The sequence below is a fragment of the Myotis myotis genome, unplaced genomic scaffold, assembly GCF_014108235.1.
Source record: "Myotis myotis isolate mMyoMyo1 unplaced genomic scaffold, mMyoMyo1.p scaffold_m19_p_1, whole genome shotgun sequence".
Taxonomy (NCBI): Eukaryota; Metazoa; Chordata; class Mammalia; order Chiroptera; family Vespertilionidae; genus Myotis; species Myotis myotis.
In genome coordinates, this window is record NW_023416313.1 from 202,125,545 (window position 1) to 202,140,840 (window position 15,296).

A 15,296-nucleotide genomic window follows, 5' to 3' on the forward strand; every position below is an offset into this window, starting at 1 on the left:
AGATCCAGGCAGCACAACAAGGTCCTGGAAGCCAGACCCTTTTCCCATGGTTCCTATATATAGGCTCTCCAGATGGAGTTTCATTTTCCCCTCACCTGCTTCTACCATCTCATTAAAAAACACTATTAACCATCTAACATGGGGGGCCAGGCATGTGGCACCAGAAATAAATAGTTAAATGAGCCCCACTCCCCTCCTTCAAGGGGCTCAAAGTCTAGCAGAGGAAGCCTACAAGCCAAGGAAGAAGGAAGGTGGGATAAATGCACCAGAGGGAAACATGCACCCTGAAAGAGGGGCCAGCACCTGGGCCTGAGGGGGTGAGGTGGCTTCCTGGAGGAGGTGGGGTGAGCTGCGGCTTGCGAGATGAGCAGGATATCACCAGGCAGACAAAGCACAGCACCTGTTTTCAACTTGATTCCCTTTTCTAGTCAAATCTCTCAGATTGCTTTCATCCGTTCATAGTATATAATCAAATGCGGCAAAGTCTTTAGTAACCTGGGGGGCACTGTGATTCGTGGGAACACCATCTTCGTCACCCGATCCCGCCCTCGATGATCAGGAGGTTCCTGTTTCATCTGTGGATGTCTCTGCACTGTCTATCCTCCAATTTTCTGAAATGTTTTGATCAATTACAAGTCTTCTGAAAACTGCTCCTGCGACTGGTGACCGACAGATGTTACCCAGACATGCAAACAGCACAGACTTGGGCACCGGCTCGGCCATCTTCCCTCGCAAACACTGAGGACCCACTGACCAAGTCAGAACTTTTCATCCGCACTGAGGGTCCCTATTTTAATTTTCTACATGTGAAACAATGAGGACTTCAGGATGGGAGAGGGTTTAAAGATAGAGAATCTGGTAGAAAGCAGTTTAAACAGCAAGGAGATGCCTAGAAAGACTAACACAGTCTTCCTGGCCATGTGCTATCCAGCCCCCTCCGCCTCCCCGGCCCCATCCGCCTCCTCAGCCTCTTCCCATCTCCCTGCCTCATCCGAGGCCACATTTCACCTCCTTCTCAGCCCTCGCCTCCCACTCACTAGCCTTTCCATTTCTTGAATATTTTTCTTTTCACCAAAGAGCATTGGCACAAGCTTTTCCCTCTGCCTAAACTGTCTCCCACCCCAAGTTGCCTGGCTAATGCCTCCTTATCCTTCCGATCTTGGTTCAAATGTCCTTCCCCTGGGAAGTCTTTCCAATCAAAATTAGGATCCCAGTTTGTTACCTTCCCAGAACTAATCATGTACCAATATGTGCCCCTCCCACCGGCAGGAAGCATGACAGCCCGTGTGTTTGCACAGTGTCTGACAGTCCCAGGGACCACTCAGGGCCTGATTCATGGCCAGCACTCAATATCAGCTAAAGGAAGAAATAAAAACACCCAAGGTTCTGACTTGGGCAACTTGGTAAGAGGATGCAGGAAGAGAATGAGTTCAGTCTGGGGCTGGCTTACATACCTGGAGCTTGGGAAAGATTTATGGATTTTGCAGTTAGTGGGGTGGTGAAATAGGTGATGGACATGGAGAGGAGAGATGATGGAGAAAGAGATGAAAGGTGTGGACACAGGATAGATCTCAGAAAACTGGTTTTTAGGAGTTGGGTAGAAAAAGAAAAACTGATGTCTAACAAGTTAAGAAAGACTCGCACAGCAGTCAGCAGCACAGAGGAGTAGGGCTTCCAGAGGATAGTAGCAATACCACCAATCCTGGCTAACTATCGAGTGAGTGCCATGTGCCAGGCCTGCTCCAGTCCTTCACTCACAGCAACCTCCCCCCATCCTACAGACTAGCAGACTCGGGCACACAGGCAGAGCCAGAACAGTGTCAGATGCCTAAGGGTCAAGAAAAATGGGGATTGCGAAGAGACCACTGGGTTTAGCAATTAGGTGAACTTCAGGCGCAGGGAACCTGCAACCTTGTGGAAGAGGAGGCGAGAATAGGGAGCTCCTGGGAAGGAGGAAGCAGTGACGGGCCCAACAGACTGTCCCTTCCAGTCTGGCTGTGGAAGGAAAGAGTGAGGCTGATGGCGGATGGGCCTGTGGGATCAGGGAGGCTGAGGGGGGCTTGTCCTTCACAGCAGTGATCGCCAACCTTTCGGACCTCACGGACCACCAGTGGTCTGCGGACCACCGGTTGGCGACCGCTGCTTTGCAGAGTAGCTCCTTGAGCAGGATCATGGGCTCAAGGGAGAGAGAAGGGGGAGGAGAGGGGATAAGAAAGTCAGAGTTAGAAGGGATTAGAGATAATGAAGCAAGATGCCTGACCCCAAAAGGAAGCTGCTGACCCAAGTCCCAGTCCTTGGAATGACTTCATCCTAGGGACAAGAGGTTTCTAAGATATATTACGGTTGAATTGCATCCAGCTCAGACTGCAGCAGTTAGGTGAGAAGAAATGCCTTGGAAACCCTGATTGACTGGCTTGGAAGAGAAGGAAAATCAGCTTCTGTATTTCATCCCATCTCCCTACCACTCTGAACACTTATGGGCGTGTGACCTGCACATTCAGACAGGGTCCCGGGCTCAGAAGGGCCCCACGCTTGGTTTAATGCTTTCCTGTCACCATCTTGAAATTCTTACACTTCTACACAAAGGGCCTCTCGTTTTCATCTTGCACTAGGCCCCGCAAATTAGGTAGCTGGTTCTGGAAAGCTGCCAGGGCTAGGGGTAGAGATCTGGGGTTGGTTATTCCAAACAGCCCGCTTGGTATTGTAATTGCTGCCACGATGAACCCTGGCAGGACCCAATCAGTCCTGGGTCAGGAGTAAAATTCCCCCCGGAGGTAACCTTGGAAATCTGGCCAGAGTGGTTAGCCACACAGCAGTGGTCCTGTCAGCACCAGGGGCTGCTCTGGCCCTGCTCTGGGGTCGGCCCTGCCTCAGAGGGACAGGATCTACAGGGGGGAAGTAGGCAGGCTGGACCCGAACTGCCTGGATTCAGATCCCAGCTCTGCTGCTGACTGACTGTGCGATCTTTGGGGAGTTGCTAAACCTCTCTGTGCTTCAGCATCCTCTCTGGGCAGATCATGACAGCACACCTACCTCACAGTTGTGGGGCTACGTGAGAGGATACATGTAAACGGTGCCTGGCTCACAGTGCGTCTCAGCCATTGTCAGCTGTTGTTATCACCGCTGCCATCAAAGTGGATCAGCAAAGGAAATAAACCCAAAAGGGGAGGAGGGTTTCCTGTACTTTCTCCTCTGAAGTCTGGGGTGATGGAGTTGCAAGAAAAAGAGGATGGGGAGAGATACATTCTGAAAATAAAGTATTAGAACCATCTGCTCTCCTTTTATCATGTCAGCAATCTCACTCTGGAATTATCTGTCATGCAGAATCAGACTGCGCCCCAAGACTGCTGAAGCATTCAGACAGGGCTGCGCCCCCACCCTCCCACCAGTCTCCCTCCCCAGGGCAAACTCCTTTGCGTCACGCACCTCTGAAGCCATCACCCCGGGGACCAGTCAACCTGCCTGCGCACAACCCAAGGCCCTTCTCTTCACCTTGGCGAGCATGCTCCTGGGCTGTGCGTTCCTGGCATGAAGCGCATGGAGAGGAAGGGCTGTGACAGTAAGGAAGGTCCAGCTTGCCTTCCTCTCTCTCCTTCCCCCGGAGCGGATCCATCTGTCAAGCTGCAGAAATAGTGCTTGCCCACCTCCCCATGCAGAGCTGGATTCTCCAAGCAGGACCTCCCGTCTGGAGTTATGAATACCTTCAGTGTTGCCCCAGAATATTTACAGCACGCCACCCACTCCAACCCAACCCCACTCACTCCCTGTCTGGGAGAGGGGGAGGAGGGGAGGAGGGGAGGAGGGGAGGAGGGGAGGAAGGGAAGAGGGGAGGAGGGGGGAGGGAGGAGGGGGGAGGGAGAACCAGGGGCAGTTTGTGTGAACAAAGCCTGCTGCAGCAGACAGCAGAATCCTTCCTGCCGAGGAGAAGCGGCCGCCTTCCCCACTGATAACTTAATGACTCTGGCACATTTTCATCAGCCCAACTTGGAGCACGCAGTGGGTATCTGAGCCAGTGGTTTCCGAGAGACTGAAAGCAGCGACTGAAAGCAATTACGGGATGAGCGTCCGAGAGACAAAGCCTGGGCCTTGGGAGTCACAGGGCCGCATCTCATTTCCAGCTCTACCCTGTGACACTTACATACAACCCCAAGGAGGTCACTTCCCTCTCTCTGCAGCTCCTCTGTAAAACCCCCCCCAGCAATGCCCGTTCGCTGCCGATGCCTCCAAAGCACCACACTTACAGTCCGGCGCACAGTCTCACACTGAATCCCACAGCAGGTCACAAGGTGAGGATCAGCAACCCCTTTTACAGATGAGGACATGAGGCTGAGGGAATGGAAGCAACTCGATAAACGGCAGAGCCAGGATTGGAACTGAGGTCTGTGCGACTTCGAAGCACATGACTAAAGATGCACTTAGTCATTCTCTATTTGCCAAGCTCTGTGCCTGGAGCTGATCTCTACACCCAGCTGTTGCCCTCTGCTTCTGATGGAGTTTGGCCAGCAGGAAGCATCAGCAGGAGAGCGGCAGGTGAGATGAGGGAAGCTGGGGGTCTGTGCCCTGCCCATCCGTGCCCTGCCCATCCCTGCCAGGCCAGCGTGCTGGTGCAAGGCCTACGGCCCCTCCACAGCTCTAGCTCCCGGGAGCCACTTGTCCTTACGTTCCTTGGGACTCAGGATGGGGAAGGCACACTCCTTCCCTTGTCAGTCCCTTTACCTTGCCCATCCCTCCACAATCATTCCATCAAATGCTCTTCCTGTCAGCCTGAGTGGAACCCTATATCCTTCTGGGGCTGACACAGATAAAACGAGAGGCCATTTTGGCAGGATAATCACACCCTACCAGACTGGTTCATAGACATCTGGGGATCCCCAAACCTGCCAGACAATCCTGTCTTCTCTCTGCTCAACCATTTAGGGCAGCGGTTCTCAACCTGTGGGCCGCGACCCCTTTGGGGGTCGAACGACCCTTTCACAGGGGTCACCTAAGACCATCAGAAAACACATATATAATTACATACTGTTTTTGTGATTAATCACTATGCTTTAATTATGTTCAATTTGTAACAATGAAATTGGGGGTCACCACAACATGAGGAACTGTATTAAAGGGTCGTGGCATTAGGAAGGTTGAGAACCACTGATTTAGGGGATGGAGGATTGCCTAACACCAACCCCCAAGTGGGGAGGAGCCCCAAGTGATAAAGCCTTGGCATGGCTCAGCTGGGGACAAAACCCAGGGGACACTACAAAAGGTCACCCACTCTGACTTGTGTGCTCAGGGTGGTGTTAATCCCTATGACTTGTTATTTTTTGTAAAGATTTTTTTGTTAACCATGTTTTTATTTATTTTACAGAGAGAGGAAGGGAGAGGGAAGAGATAGAAACATCAATTGGCCTCCTGCACACCTACCCACAAGCCGGGCATGTGCCCTTACCAGGAATCGAACTGGGGACTTCTTGGTGCATGGGTCGATGCACAACCACTGAGCCACACCAGCTGGGCAATGCCTATGACTTTTAAATGTCCTGGCTTTTCTCAAGAGCCAATGAGGGCTCCACAAGTTTAAGAGATTGGTCCCGTTCCTACCACATGTAGGCACCAAGAAGCTCCTCCTGGGCAAGTCCAGGTGAGCTCCCCCTCCCCCACCCTTGCGAGCCCAGAGGCAGCAGCGTGGGTGGCCCTCTGCAGACCTGGAGTCTGGCCCTGGCTCTGACACCAACACTTGTGGACAAATCCCATCCTTTCTTGGTTGCCACATCTGTAAAACATGGCAGCTGGATCAGAGGATCTCTGTCTTCCATTCTAGCATTTCACAACTTTTTTTTTTTTAATATATTTTATTGATTTTCCACAGAGAGGAAGGGAGAGAGGCAGAGAGTCAGAAACATCGATGAGAGAGAAACATTGATCAGCTGCCTCCTGCACATCCCCCACCGGGGATGCGCCCGCAACCCAGGCACATGCCCTTGACCGGAATCGAACCCGGGACCCTTCAGTACGCAGGCCGACGCTCCATCCACTGAGCCAAACCGGTTTCGGCGCATTTCACAACTTTATTTCTCTGGGTCCTCGGAGGCCTGTGTCCTCCTAAAGCAATTATTCCCTCAACTGTGACAGGAAAACAGTGTAGGCTCCCAGCCATAGCAGCCATTCAGGTGCTGCCTACACCCCTCGCCCCAGGTCTACAGCTGCCTTCCTGTGCTTATCTATTTCTTCTTCAGAGCCACCTGATGCTTATTTTAAACTGAATTCTTCTAGACAGAAATACATTGGCTAGAGCAGGGGCGGAGTGTAACACCCCAACTTTTCAAAGCCACATTCCCTGACCCTGGCTCTGCAGGATCCGGAAGTCCTGTGTCTCCATTAAGGGAGGGCATTCTGCTTATTTTAGGAATTTACTGTATGTGAATGTGACCTTGGCTTTAAAAAACAACAACAAACAAACAAAAACTTGCAAGAACAGAAATAAGCAACAAACCTTTCATTTCAAAATACCTTATAACCTGATTCTGGATCCCAGGCAGAGAAATGTGGAAACTCCCAAAACCAAAGCATTAGATGTGTTGGCGGGACTCTCTCCTGCCCTGCTGGGAAGCAGTAACAGACTTCTGGTGAACCTGGGGCCAGCTTTCCCAGGTCAGCTAATAGGCTGTGTGACTTAATTTTTCCAATCTCAGTTTCCTTGTCTGTAAAATGGGGATCATAATAGTTCATGCCTATCTAAATGTTATAAGAACTGGGTGAGTCCATTCTCATAACGTGCTTACCAGAGTGCCTAGCACACAATGCATATTCAATAAGGCTTTTTTGTTTATTTAATCCTCACCCAAGGATATTTTTCCATTAGTTTCTAGAGAGAGTAGAAGGGAGGAAAAAGGAGGAGGGAGGGAGAGAAAGGGGGAGAGAGAGACAGAGAGAGAGAAAGAGAGAGAGAGAGAGAGAGAAATCAATTGGCTGCCTCCCACACGAACCTGACCCCTTACCCGGGCCAGGGATCAAGCTTGTAACAGAAGCACTTGCCCTTGACCAGGAATCAAACCTGAGACTCTAAGTCTAACCACTTAGCAAAATAGGCTGAGGCCATTAAAGCTATTTTTTAAAAAAATATTTTTACTGACTTCAGAGAGGAAGGGAGAGGGAGAGAGCTAGAAACATCAATGATGAGAGAGAATCATTGATCAGCTGCCTCCTGCATAACCTGTACTGGGGATCAAGCCCACAACTGGGCTTGTGCCCTGACTGGGAATCGAACTGTGACCTCTTGGTTCATAAGTCAACGCTCAACCACCGAGCCACACCGGCCAGGCCCAGTAAAGCTATTTTTGATCATTTAAATTTATCAAATTGCTTCCCTGGTCCCAACAATTCCAGCAGCCAATGCACAGAACAGAACTAGGAGCCCAAACTTAGGTACAAAGTAAGTACCCTTTCTTAATTTAGTATAAAAAAAATAAATTCTTATTGAGCACGTGAACCAAGAAGTGGGCTGTTTTCACACGCAATCTCATTAGCCCTCTGAAAACCTTCTAAGGTCAGTCTTATTTTCCCCTCTTGACAGAAAAAGAAACCGAGGCTCAGAGAGGTTTTGGGCAAGGTCATGACTAGGAAGTGACACAGCCAAGATTCAAACCCTGGGCTTGTGACTGGAGAACCATCTTCTTCTGACCACCATCCCTTCCTTGTAGGGACAGTGTCTTTGATTCCTACTCTAGTGAGTTCTACATGAGCATGCCCTTAATTAGCTCCAAGGGTAAAGTATAAATTCCCTTTTAATATCACAATAAAAACACTTTAAATAAATGTAATTGTCAATATTTGGGGGGAAGGTAAACGGAGAAAGGTAAAAAGTCAGACCAGTTGCCCTAAGGTGTGGCAGCCCCGAAACCTTTGGGACTGGCCAGCAGGCGCTCTCCCAGGCTCTCTGGGTGTGTGCCTGGCATAGCTGCTGCCTCCATACGGAGCTGGCGTTATCTGTGAGCCCCAAGCTCTCTGGTGTGTCTCACTGGCCCTTCCCTGAGGCAGGCCCTCATCCACCTACAACAATGGTATAAGCGCTTCACTTTCTTTGGGGAAACAAACGTCCATTAATACCTGTTAGGCATTCCTGGATGTCCTGCAAGTTCCCACAAACTCCTATGTCAAAATTCTGTCACTCCCCCAGGGACCTGCTTGGCACCCTAGAGAAGCCCCCTGACACACCAGCCAGCAGCCCCTGACCACTCCCTCCCCTGGCGTCCTGCAGCGCTCACTGTCCACTCAGTGAAACACTGCCTGGCAGTGTGTCACCTCCCATGCGATATCAGCCTTATCTTTCCTTATCTACATCAGAGTCCGAGAAAACAAGGAAAAGGAAAAGACGAAAGAAACATTCATGAAGCACAAGCCACGTGCAGACATCTTCATATACTCGTTATTACACGTAGTTTCCCCAACCAGGTACCATCCCCACTCCACAGCTAAAGAAACGGAGACTCCAGGCCCAAGTGATTTTCTTTAAAATCCCAGATGACAAGCACACAATTTGCCCTCAGCCTTCTCACTCCAAAGCCAGCGCCCACTGTCTTTCACCCAGCTCGCTTTAACCTGGGCGGCAATGACCTGCGCCTGCTTCCCTCCAGCCCCACCGTGATTTCAAATGAGAGCAATCAGAGGCTGGGCACCAGGCTCTTTGACCTCGCGATTCTGCTTCTAGGAAATAATCGAAGCATTAGGCAAAGATCTAGCTGCAGTATCGTTTGCAATGGTGAACAAATCTGAAGCTGCCTAAGCATCCACAAGTGGAACACTGAGCCAACGGTGGCGTTCAGTACGTAGGCACTGGATAGCCCGAAAACGTCATCATAAAAATAACTTTATTGACATGGAAAGACGGTCTTCATGTATTTTTAATGGGGGTGGGGAGGAGGGGAGAGATTAAAATGATATGTGTCATATATTGTGTGTGTGTGTTATGTGTAAACTAAAATAGTATACAACAAAACAAAATGTAAGTTATCTCTGAGGAGTAAGATTATGGGTGATTTTTATTTTTCCCTTTATGCTTATCTATAATTTCTGATTTTTCTGCAATGAACATATACTATTTCTATAAAATTTTTTAAATAAAAAGAACCTCTACAACTGTTAATATCTATTCTCTTCTTGGTCATCCACATCTTAATAGGAATTATTTGCCACAAAGTTCCCATCAAGTAACAGCTGGCTGAGAACAAGGTTCTAACTGGATGAGACAATAATTCGAGAGGATGTGAGTTACAGCCCAGAAGAGGCGAACCTGGGTTTGGTGGCCAATGGGCAAGATTCCTGGGAACGCTAGAGGGTGGGGCCAGTGGGAGGGGGAAGGCAGGCAGTGGGAGCAAAGGAAAAAGAGAAATGAGAACGTCAAAGAGCAACACCAGCCCCTCCCCGGCCCTGTCTCTGGCCAGCCCTGCCGGGACACTGCAACCTGTGTCCATGACATGCTGGCATTTAAATATTTAAACAGGCCCAGCTTCACTATAACAAACGCACTCAATCTCCAGGGATCAATCCCATGCCACAGGCCCTGCTCCACAAATCAAGTTTCTGGGGCACAGAGCCTTTCCCACCCCACCCCCCACCCCCCATGCAAGGACCTGCAAGATAATAGCTGTGACAACTGAGTGATGAGCCCGGCTTCCCTTCAGTGACAAGGGCAGCCAGCCTGAAGGCCGCAGTTATTGGCTTTTCCACTGCAGCTTGAAGCTAAAAGCGCATGAGTCTTAGAGAATGTGGAGCCTAATGCCCTCAAAAAAATTTTAATAAGACTGCAATAGTCATCTGAGTCTCCCTGTGCGCTCAGGTATGGGGAAACCGAGAGGAATTTTAAGGAGGCTGCAGTCAAGCAGATTTTCTGGGACTGCCTCGGGTGCGAGCTGTGCCTGCCCCATGCACAGCCCTCCCAGCCCGCAGCTCCTCCGCGCCTGCGCCAGGCAGAGATGCCGTGATATCCCACAGTCTGACACCGTGCCTCCTGGGTGAGAAGCCTCATTGTTAAGCCACTGCCTGGGAAGAAAGGAGCCCGCCGTGGAGGGAAGGAGTGTTGGTCGGGAAGGTCAGACTCAAGAAAGGAACCTGCCTCACTGGCAAGTGAGGAAAGTGGTGCCATGGCCATTGAGGGTGGAACCAGGGCCAGACCCTGACTTCTTGGCTTTCTGCCCCATAACCTTCCTCCCTCCCTAAGCCAAGAAGAGCAGGAAGAGACCCGGGCCCAGTTCTGCCGCTGCCCCCAACTGGACACGGTTACTGCATGGGGTTTCTAGAAGGGAGGGACTCCTGCAGAGGTCTCGGTTTCTGTCACAGGCCACACCCAGTCGGAAATGCATGTCTGTGGGGTAAAGATGGGGGAGAAGCAGGTTCTTCCTGATGCGGAGGCTGAGTGGACAGGACTCACGCCTGACGTGTGAAGACAGGCCATGACTCAGAGAGAAGTCACGCTCCCAGCCTTTTGTCATTAATCTACCTAATGCCTCAGTTTGGGGAGGCGGGAGAGGGGGGTGGAATTTAAAAGGCTCAGAACTCTATAATCCATTCCATTCCACTGCAATTGTAATTACTGCCTGACTCCCGCTCGCCAATCTGACACCAAGAAGCCACCTGTCAACAGTGAGGCAGGCCTCGCCGCATGAAGCAGGCGCGCAGGGAGAACCAAGCTCCAGGCAGGAGGCCGCGTTCCATCCGCAGCGTGTGCGAGGTGTCCTGGGCCTGTCAGCTCCAGGCCTGGAGAGACCAGGATTCTCATTCCAGCTTTAGCATCCACCAGCTGCGTGGCCTTGGACAAATCCCTTCACCTCTCTGAGCCTCAGTTTCTTTCACAGAAAAGTGAGGTCCCTACCTTTTGAGGTTAGTGTGAGGCTTTACAGAAACCATGTATGTGAAAGGCTTAGCCCAGTGCTCCGCACAGTGTGAGCACCGTCAGCAGGAGGCATCACCGTGATCAGAAAAAAACTGGGAACAAAAGACTAAGAGCTGGAGAGGATGTGGAGAAACTGGAAACCATGCACACTGTCAGTGAGCATGCAAAACGGTGAGGCTGCTGTGGGAAGCAGTACGGAGGCTCCTCAAAAAATTAAAAATAGAACCACAATTAGATCCAGCAATCCCACTTCTGAGTATTTATTCAAAAGAACTGAAATCAGGGTCTCAAAGAGATATTAGCACTCCTACGTTCACTGCAGCTCTATGCACAAGAGCCAGATGTGGAAACAACCTAGATGTCCAACAGATGAATAAAAAGAAAGAAAATGAGGGATGTACCATACAATGGAACTGTATTTGTCCTTTAAAAAGGGGAAATTCTTCAATATGCGACAACATGGGTGAACCCTGAGGACATGGTACTAAGGAACTATCCAATCACAGAAAAAAACTAATAGTGCCTGGTTCCACAGTGATGAAGTATCTTAAAAAGTCAAATTCATAGCAATAAAGAGTAGAACGGGCATCAAGTCTGCATCAAGCAAGATGAATACGCTCTAGAGATCTGCTATCCAACACTGCACCTGCAGTCAACAATACATACTGTACACTCAGAAATCTGTTAAAAGGGTAGGTCTCGTGTTAAATGTTCTTTAAATTAAACATTTAAATGTAAAATGTTCCATATTAACATTAATTTTTAAGGGGTGGAAAAAAAACGTCACAAACCATTTCCACTGTGCCCAGCAAAGGGGAAAATGTCTGTTTTGCTCGTCCCCAAATAGCTAAAGCTTAGCGACAAAATCTTCTTCCTCTCCCTGAATCTCACTCCATTACTACCACCTTCTTTCTTTTTTTTTTAATATATTTTATTGATTTTTTACACAGAGGAAGGGAGAGAGATAGAGAGTTAGAAACATCGATGAGAGAGAAACATCAATCAGCTGCCTCCTGCACATCTCCTACTGGGGATGTGCCTGCAACCAAGGTACATGCCCTTGACCGGAATCGAACCTGGGACCTTTCAGTCCGCAGACCGACGCTCTATCCACTGAGCCAAACCGGTTTCGGCCACCTTCTTTCTTATGATGCACCTTGAACAAAGAAAATGGAAACTCAAGTCTCTCATCAGGAGTCTGCCCCAGTGATGCTAACAGAAAATGCAAGGTCAGGCGCGTTAGGGAAGAGAAGAGGCAAACTCTCGAAATGATCTTTTTAAAACATCCCAGTAGCCCAAACCCGAGGATTCCTTTTGTATGTCTATCTCCAGTTATCATACCACATATAAAAGGGGGCTAATGATACTATTAGGATTTAAAGCTATTAAGTTAATTAATGTCAAGTGCTGGATTGCTGAGTTAGATATGGGACTGCTGAGTTTTATATCAATGCTGAACGAACTGGAAAGATTCTAAAGAGACCAACTAAAACAGTGATGCAAGCCAGTGGCACTCTGCCTGGAGAATTCCTGGAGACTACAGAACTTCCAGATGCAAAAAGCGGGGAATAAAAAAGGGCTGAGCAGTCGGCCAGAAACCTCCGAATTCAGATGAAATAGACCAGTCATTCTGAATAGTCAGTATTCCTACGTTTCCCCTCAGAGGCCCTCAAAAGATGCTGGGTCCTGAGCCTGCTCCCAGGGGTTCCGATGCAAGTGGTCTGGTGTGAGGCCTGGAATCTACATTATAATAAACATCTGGTGATCTCTGGGCTGATGGTCCAAATCCACACTTTGACAAACATGACCGCCTTTCCCACAAAGTTCTATTCAGTGGCTTTGCTTGTGGGTAATGAACATTTCTCCTTCAGCACGAGACTGAAAGGGAAGAAGTGGAACTTTAATCTTTAAGCTCGGTAAATGCTCAGGATAATTAATAGAGACTGGTTACTTGCTGGAAAATGAAGTATTCATCTACACACACACCATGGGTTGGGTAAAAAATAAATTATGTTTAGATGATTTAATGTTTCTCTGAGATGAAATAAATTCAATGGCTGAGTGAAAGGCAATAGGCAAACTATCTATCACCTGAAGTTAACGGCTAAGCTAATATTTCAACCACCTATCTTGAAAGGGAAACTTGGGCCAAGAACATAACAGGACAACTATATTTAGAAATATAGCCCGGGAAGGGTTAAATACAATCACATCTGAAAAAATGGCTATGGCTAATCCACATAAACCCGGAAGGAGGTGGTGGGGTCCAAGGTGGCCTAATATTTTCAAAAATAACTTGAAAGATGGAGTGGGGATTATGCAAATCAAACCACAGATGATGCAAAAATGGCAGCAATCAGGAATCTGCGGAGAATAAAATTGAACTATTGGGCAATGTCTTTAAAATTGCCTTTATTGAATCCTATATGTTGAAGCCACATATTATTATATGTCTTTACTGAGACTCAATAGGGCCAAATGCAAAGTGATTTATGGACAAAGAAATGATCAAATGCATAAGTAGAAAAGAGCGCAGACACAGAGAGGCATTAGCGACTTCTGACCGTGTGGGAGTCACGGGCACACAGTGCAATGGGGCGCTACAGATGTGGGTGGCGTTAAGAAGTGATGTGTAAAAATAAACAGGGAAACGTGTCTGTTACTCTTTCAGCCAAACAGCCTTGGCGCTACTTCCCCTGGGAGTGCTGGAAGGGAATTGAGCGCAGGCTGTCACGGAGGTTACGGGACGTACCCCAGGTAAACGGAGAATACAAGGAGAGGTTAAGAGCGCCTCCAGAACAAAATGCTCAACGTACCTATTTGATGGGGAAAGATGCACAAAAGATAAGGGAGCCTCTAGAAGGGAAACATTTCAGTTCCTATTAAGGAGAAACAATCATGCCAAGCGCTATTAGAAGCATGGAAGAAAGGTCAGCTTATGGTAACACCATCCCTGGGGAATTCAAGGAGGTGACCAGACACCTCTTGACTTAGGATGCATTAGAGATTATTAAAAGCATTCCTTGCTGAGTACTGGGGTGCAGAGTGGGCCTCATGACCTCTCCAAAGGTCATTTCTATCCCAAAGGATCACATGTCTGAAGGGCACCAGATAAAAATAAAGTCTATTAATCACTGAGCTGCCACACAATTTCCTAAGAGAGCCAGAAAGAGAAGGGCAATCCAGGGTGGACCTTACTCCCCTGACAGAGGAAAGGGAGGCAATGCCTGTGCAGGCAGAGCCAAGAAGTCCGACAGGGAGACTTCCAGAAAGCCCACATCAGGCCTGTAATCAGGCCTCCAAGTTCCACAGCATAAACAGAAGGAGGAAAAGACCCGGTGGGGAGGGAACAGGAAAAGCAAATGGCACTGAGAGCCCTATACAAAGCCTCCGGAGCTGGGGGAGAGGGTGTGCTGCAAGCACTTTGTGCAGAGAGAGGGGGCCAGGCAAGAGAGGGACACCACAAGGGCGCTTTGTGGAGGCAGATGACAAAGGAGTGAGGAGAGGGGCTGAGAGAAGGTGAAGGACACATGGTGTGTCTGGGAATATAGGGGCCTATCATTGGCTGAGAACCCGATGAAAGGTGTAGTGATCGAGCAAAAAGTAATTCCACCATCTATGGCAGCACAAAAATCACGTAATAAAAATAAAGTTTTTAAAAGAGGAAGCACAAGGCAAAGCCCCAGTTCCAAAGCAGCTGCTGGCACTCTCGTTGGCAACTGGCTGGCACAGTCGGAAAGCCCGTTCTGGGGGGGCCTGAGGACCTTCCCAGGGCCAGGTTGGGCTTTGATGAACCCCATTTAGGAGGCAAGACCCAGGCCAAAGTAGGCACCTCCTGGTATGGCAAGAAGGATCAGGCCCCAGGCCCTGCTCTCCCCTCATCCTAAAATGGAGTTGCTTTGGGATAGAGATGTTACCTGCAGTTGTGTCACGAATGTCATCTGCATGGTGTGTTCAGAAGCCAAGTGGATTAACCGAAGAACTTATAAACTAGTGCATATATGTGTAACCCATGGACACAGACCATAGTGCGGTGCAGGCCTGGGGGTGGGGTGGGGCAGACCTGAGGTGGAGCGGGGGCGGGGGGGGGGGGGCATCTGTAATACTTTCAACAATAAAGATAACTTCTTAAAAAAATAAGCCGAGTAAGGGTCATGGAGTTGGTCTTCTAGCAAAATATTCTCCAACCAGCTGTCACCTCACTGGCCACAGAACAACTTCTTGAAATCAAGAGTCCAGTGAAGAAGGAGGGAAATGGCACCACCTCCAAAGTACCCCCTAAGCCCCATCTTCCCAGTTCTCCCCCTGCTCCCACAGAGACTGCAAACGCTGGCGGCGAGATGGGCGGGACGCCGGGAGGGACCGCTGCACCAGGGCCCTGCCTCAGCCACTTTGCTGCCATTCTCACCGCAGCACGCTG

At 49.2% G+C, this 15,296-nt stretch overlaps 1 protein-coding gene across 1 annotated transcript in view; it reads right to left on the bottom strand.

Annotated features, from left to right (window-relative positions):
- Window positions 1–15,296, bottom strand: part of DPF3 (double PHD fingers 3) — a 266,506-nt gene that overhangs the window by 78,706 nt on the left and 172,504 nt on the right. The window lies entirely within an intron of this gene.